Consider the following 6847-nt stretch of genomic DNA (forward strand, 5'->3'; position numbering starts at 1 on the left):
TCTGCAAGAAAGCCAAGGAGAAAATTTCTAAGCGCACAGCCACAGGGTTAGACGAGGTTCCATTTCGGCTGGTAAAAGAACTAGGACCAAAAAGTAAGGAAGCTCTGTTGAAAGCACTACGAAAAAAATTCGGGGCAGCTTCACACTAGTGGTGCGAAGACTGAGCAAACAGCGAAGCTGGCGTTCCCACCTAGCTTTATCTCGGTTCGGCCAAGTTCTTGCGAGGTTATCCTCCGAGACCCCGTCACGTTTTGCACAAGATCACGCCGGAATCATCGACAGCCCAAGGAGCAACGAACACTCGGTCATTAAAGTATCTGAACGCTTCTGAACGCTCAAACGATTTTGCTCGGATTCGAAGAAAACGTTCGAAGAAATCGTTCAAGCCCAATAGTTTTCTCAGTTTGTCAGACTCTCCGGCACCCCAGCGGGCCGAGCCATACTTGGCATGCCGGGGCGTAACCCCACGGTCGTCGGTTCCGACGCTGTGAAGCTTCCCAACGACGTAATATCCAATATCCAATAAAAGTGGTCATGCTGTCGCTTCCCGTATTGGATAGCCATTTACAGAGCCGCGAAGAATGCTTTCAGCCTTCTGTTTTTCTTAAAATGCTGGTGGCGCACCTAATCATGCCCGCGTTGTGAGAAGCCCGGTAGCTGCCGGGGCACTGTTTATCCTGCGCAGCAGAAATCGCCTGGCGTGCTGCATCGGGCCGACATGTCGCCCCCGCGTATTGTTGGGACACCATTCGAGGAAATTCAGCTCAACGCCAAACGTTGCTATCGCTTTCAGTGCTTCCGGTGTCGTGTGAAATTGCCCTGTTTTAGAGCGAATTTTAAGAGAACTTTGACAACCGGCGTGCTCCGCGTAAATGTCTAAAAGCAGACAACAATGACGATGATGATGATGATTTAATGGCATCCCCTTTGAAAGGGGGCGGTGACAAATAGTCACCTAGCTTGCTTGATTTAATCAGGTATGCTATACATGCTTTTATCTGGCATTTTTGTTTGCATCTCCTTAATATGTTTTTCTTTTTTTTTTCTTCAAAGTCTACCTTGTACCGCTACCCATGACTGTAACAGATGCGGACTCTGACGTAGCAAAGAATCCTGCATCGGCACCCCAACTTTCGTTTGAGACGTAATTATTAGTAGTTGTAAAATAAAGGCTACGTTGCGTGTACCTCATTCTTAGAGATAGCGACTTCGGTGCGAGTTTGTGTTAAGCAGTAATTCGTTTTGTTCTCTCTCAGATTACGTTTAGCCGGCTCCACTTAAGAGGTGAGATAGCAAGGGTTCAAATAGTGTATCGTCTCCCTTGGGGACATAAATAGCTAGTTTTTCTGTATCGCGCCTGTCCTAGATAACCTAAAACAATGATCATTCCAACCTCCTTGGGTCATTATGTACTTTGCTTCGGTTCATGAAGCTCCCACGTAACGCTATGGGAGCGCTTCATGTAGCATCCACAGTGGACGCGGTGCTGGCTCAAGTCGAACATGGCGTCGGAGCTGACACCCGACGGACGCCACAGGCGTTTTGTGCGTATACGCCCGCTTTTGCGCAGTGGTCGACTGGTGCTATCGTCGGATGAATAATGTTGTCGGCACAACGTGCAAATCGCCGCCCTGTTTCTGTACAGCATGAAACATTTGAAACGTGAACAATTCCGCAACAACTACAATTCCTTGTTTCATTTCCGTGGTTCACCTGCATTTGTAAGAGCGGCCTCAGGGGCGTAGACAGGGGGGGGGGGGGGGGGCGTTCAAACCCCCCCGAAATTTTTTCCGCAACCCCTCCCCCCCCACCACCACCACTTCCCACCCTTTGTTCACGTCGCTTCGCGCTGACATAATTCATGAAAGCGGTGCTACTATCACAATTTCATTCCGGGCGCTTCCGTTTGGGTTGGTAATTTACAGCGAATCATGCCTGCATATGGAAAAAACTGTCCCGGTGTTTGTCAAGGCTTTGACACTCTGTGAAGTTTTGGGCGAAAATGTGGCGGCCGCATTCTGAAGCAACAAATGTGCAACAAATGAAGCAGCAAATGCGGCAGCCACATTTTAGATGATGGCGAAATCGCTCGAGGCCCGTTTACTTATATTTAGGTGCACGTTAAAGACCCCAGGTGGTCGAAATCTCCGGTATACATTTCCGCCGCTTCCCTTCAGGTGCCGGTTAGGCCGCGCTCGCGCAGGATATTAGTCTGCGCTTAGTCAGCGTAGGCTTAGTCTGCGATTGCGCCCCTACGAAAGGCTGGTAATTACTATTGTGTTGTTGAATCCCAAGCCAGCAATTACGGAAGGCTGGTAGTTGCTGTTTTGGAGTCTGCTTAAACTACCGATATTTATTATCGATCACGTGACGTAGCGCAAAGCAGAAGCTTGCCCCTCCCCCCGAATCAAATTTCAGGCTACGCCCCTGAGCGGCCTCATTCATAATTTAACAGGTACACGTGGGAACATCGTTAGAAACCGGCTACATTGCGATTGCACGTTGTTGTTTTATGTAACGATGTTTGAAAGCCGTGCGTTGCTGTTTTTAGCCGCTCGTGTTTTTTTTTTTTTTGCACGGTGTATCCGCCTCCGTGTAGTGACAGCATGCTTCGTGATATCGACACTACTGAAGACTTGTTGCGTGCCTACGTGTCGGGCAAGTTTCAAGTACTGACTGTACTAATTAAAGGCTAAACCCACTGATTAACAAACATTCCAGAATAAAGAAGTAAGCTAACTAAACTAAGTAATTAACTAAACTTAATACAAAGCCTAACTAAACCAACAAACAGAGCTAACAGAACTAATCAACTAATTACCCAACTAATGGCTAACTAAACTATGATAATCAGCTAATAACCAACCTATATAATGTACCGTACTAACTAAACTAATAACTAAATAACTAACCTATCTAACCGAGTATAAGTATCTTATTATTAACTAATATAAACATTAATTAACCAGCAGTATATAACTAACGATATCTCAATTAGTAACGATACAAAGAATTAGCCAAGTCAAGTATTTATCAAACTAAAGTAACATGACTTACTACCTAATATGAACATACATATGAATTCATATGAACTACTACATGAACTACATAAAGAATCTAAATAAACTCAATATTGACTAACTTGACTACACTAAATAATAACTAACGTAACAAACTAAAGTAACAATACTAACTGAAATAATTATTTAACTAACGAATAAGCTAACTAACTAATGTAAGTGATGTCACGTAGTAGTGACGGGGAAGAACACATCAGCAAAACTGTGAATAACTTAACTTTTTATTGGGCGAAACTGTGCCCACAAAAGTATGTTACACTCAAAGCACAACGATAACGGCGAACACAATTGGCGATCGTAGAAATCTCATGTGCTGGTCAAGCGCTCCGGCTTTTACACATGACGCGTCGAAAGTTTTAGGTCAATCGCTGGTGCCCGCGAGTCTTCCAGAACGTACTATGCAATTCGTGTCACGCATACAATCTGATTATAAAAGGTTCGGCGAGAACATACACAACAGGTAGAATCAACAGTAACATTCGAGCAAGTTCGAAATCATGCAGGCGCGTCTTGCGCAGAGCGATGACTTTAAGTTGCTAGCGGGTGAAATGCAGTCCCCGAGGACAGGATAAATAAGTACACGGTGCAATGATTCCCCAACGAAAACAATTACTTAACTAAATTATTAACGAACCTACTAACCAAATATAATATGAATAGCAACCTTAAGTAACTAATCTAACAATTACATAACTGGCAAAATATACACATAATTACTTGAATTAACAAAACTAACTGATCAAACAAAGAAAGCTAACCAGCTCATTAAATAAGCTATCCAACGAAACTAAGATATTTACCAAGTAAAATAATAACCCACCAATAACAATGTATATATAACTAAGTAAACTAAGTAACCTTACGAACTAATAACTAACTTACCGAACTAGCTAACCAAATATAACTCACTTATGTAACTAGACAATAGTGTAAATAGAAACAGCCGAACAAAACATCTTGTGCAAGGAATGCTTCAAAATAACTTCTTCTTGGGCGAGTTGGTGTTTACTGAACATGATACTTAGTAGCGCAAAACTCGAAATAAAAGACAACAGTGAAAGACGAAAGGATGAAAGACGAGTGATGTAGCGCTCGTCTGTCCTTTCCTCTCGTCTTTCACTGTTGTCTTTTATTTCGAGTTTTGCGCTACTAAGTATCATGTTCGGCAAGGAATGCTACTAGGGGGGGATACGCCAATGACATAACGGTGCCGTGAATAATTTATGCACAAACTCAACGCACAGTAAGTTCGTTTCCTTGAAGTTTTCATTGTATGTTCACTCTGCAAACATGCTGAAAGGTATCTGGGAAAGGCGCCTTTATTGGTGAAAAATTTGCATGATCGCGCTGTCCGGCCATCTCACGTGGCAGATTGATTCATACTTACGCCAGCGCGCCTATGGTACCACCTCCTGTCCCTATATGAAACTTTTGTGGCAGTTTCCTGACCAGAATGAGAGTATGCAAGGACCTTGGTAAAGCTATTCGAAATCCGCCGTTAGGCCTCTGTGACACGCCAAAATGAGTCCGAGCCATTTTGACCTATCATGGCTAATATCGAATATGCAATAAAAACATATTGGAAGAGTTTTACGTTAGTCCAGCTTGCTGGTTGCCCGTGACGTAAAATTTTTGATAACCACGCTTTGCTCAGCCTGATCCCGCGATTGTTATAATGAAGATAGCGCGCTTGTTATGCTTTATATATTAGATCATTACTTGAAACAAACTACAGTAGACAGCGCCGTGTGATGTTCGCTCGTTTCCAGTCACACTGTTGCAGCCTCGAGTGTTTAGTGTGAAGTAGTTGATTTCTATTCGAAACTTCGAATATTCGCCCACTGCTAGTTCAAAGGTAAATAGGCTTCTGGGAAAATTACTGAGTAAATTACACATCTCAAGTACCGGAAATGATAGTCTTACCGTGAGCGCGTTTTTGTAATCGAGAAAAGATTCAAAAACGAAAGACTAACTTGAAATACTTGCTCCAACTCGTCGTGACGTTGCGAGATTTGTGCAGTGTTTGTTCGGGATAATAGTTCATTGGTCTTACACGTCTTACAAAAGCATAAAAAGTCTGTTCTTATTGAGCTTTACTCACTCTTGTGCAACATTTATTTATCTCATAGACATGTATAGACATGTAATAATATGCTGGGTTCCTGGCCATAGAGGAATCGAGGCTAATGTTCTTGCCGACGAAATCGCCAAATCAATAGCATCGCAAGGTATCAATCTTTCTGCTGCTGCCTCTGCTACAGATCTGAAGCCTTTCCTACGAAAAAAACTGTGAAGCCTCTGGCAACGCTTGTGACATGCTGAAACGAACAATAAGCTTCACGTGATTAAGTCAAAATTAGCTTTCTGACCCTCCACTTCGAAAACACGAACAGATACCCTCTTGTGTCGTCTCAGAATAGGACACACAGATGGTACTCACAATTTTCTTCTCACTGGTAACGAGCCTCCAATCTGTGGTAGACGTGGTGAGAGGCTGACCATCCTCCACCTCCTCCTGGAGTGTCGGGAAGCCGAAAGAGAGAGGAAGAAACATTTTCCTCTCGCATACCGCTATTGTGTCCATCTGCATCCCACTATATTCCTTGGTAAAGAACCACTATTTAACACCAAAGCCATCCTCGGTTTCTTGAACGATGTTGTCCTACATCTTATAAACCCAATAAATTCGTAGCGTATCCTCGCTCCAGAGGATGCCGCTGTGATAGTAGTCTAGTATAGCACATGCCTCCAGGGCCTTATGGTTCAAGGGTTCTGTTTAGGCAGCAGTGCTTCTTGCCAATTAATGTATCTGACATTTTGTATATTGTATCATTCTTTTGCGATGCCTTCTTTATGTTCATAGTTACACTTCAGTAGTCATTGTCATAATCTTATCACAAGTAGATTTTATGCACTTTACAGGGGCTATTTTTAGGCTTTCTTACAGCCACATCGTATCCACCACTCGTAATTCATCGCTCCAGTTCGAACACATTAACACTGGCCTTACGCTACTTGGCCCTTGCGCCACAAAACACTACATTCATCAATAGTTCATCGGTAGACATAGACTATATTCTATTCAAGAATGACGTAATCGTGCGAAAATACATTGGAATCTGTGGCGTCATACTAGGACAACTGAGCTGTGTTCGAGGGGCGAAGCTGAAAAGGGGATACGGTACTCATAATTTTTGCCGCTGATAGCCAACCAACTTTTTTCTCGCCAAATAAATGAAAATCGATTCTTGAGGTAATAAAAAAGCGTCAGCATACACTAAAGGAGTCTTTTTTATTTTAGGCGTACTTTATCCAAAATCAGAGCCTTAGCTCCAGCTCTACGAAAATGTTCATCGCCATATTTTAATCTCAATTCCCAAATAAGCCAGTGAGCTCTAATCAGTCGGGCCAAACATTTCGGGCCTTGTAAACAACGCCCTCGACCTACGCAAGCAAAGCTATTTACGCACAATAACGCGCCCTTCGACAGCCGATGAGAACGCGATGGTGTCCTGCATGGCGTCATCCTTGCCAGCGACCGTCGCGTGCACCGGTCATCTCTGCTTTCGGGAGACAGGTCCGAACACAGCTGATCCCTGGACACCGGCAGAACGCGGGATGGCCACCATTGCGGTTCCATCATTCAGGTCGTGCCCGTCGTACCTCGGCCTCTGCGAGTGTCTGTCCTGATGCGGGCGCTCCTCTATGGACCGAAGGTCGTGCTGGTGTCCTACGGGCGCATCGATGACGACCGGGGCCGCGGCGAC

The sequence above is a fragment of the Dermacentor silvarum genome, chromosome 11 (genome assembly GCF_013339745.2).
Source record: "Dermacentor silvarum isolate Dsil-2018 chromosome 11, BIME_Dsil_1.4, whole genome shotgun sequence".
Taxonomy (NCBI): domain Eukaryota; kingdom Metazoa; phylum Arthropoda; class Arachnida; order Ixodida; family Ixodidae; genus Dermacentor; species Dermacentor silvarum.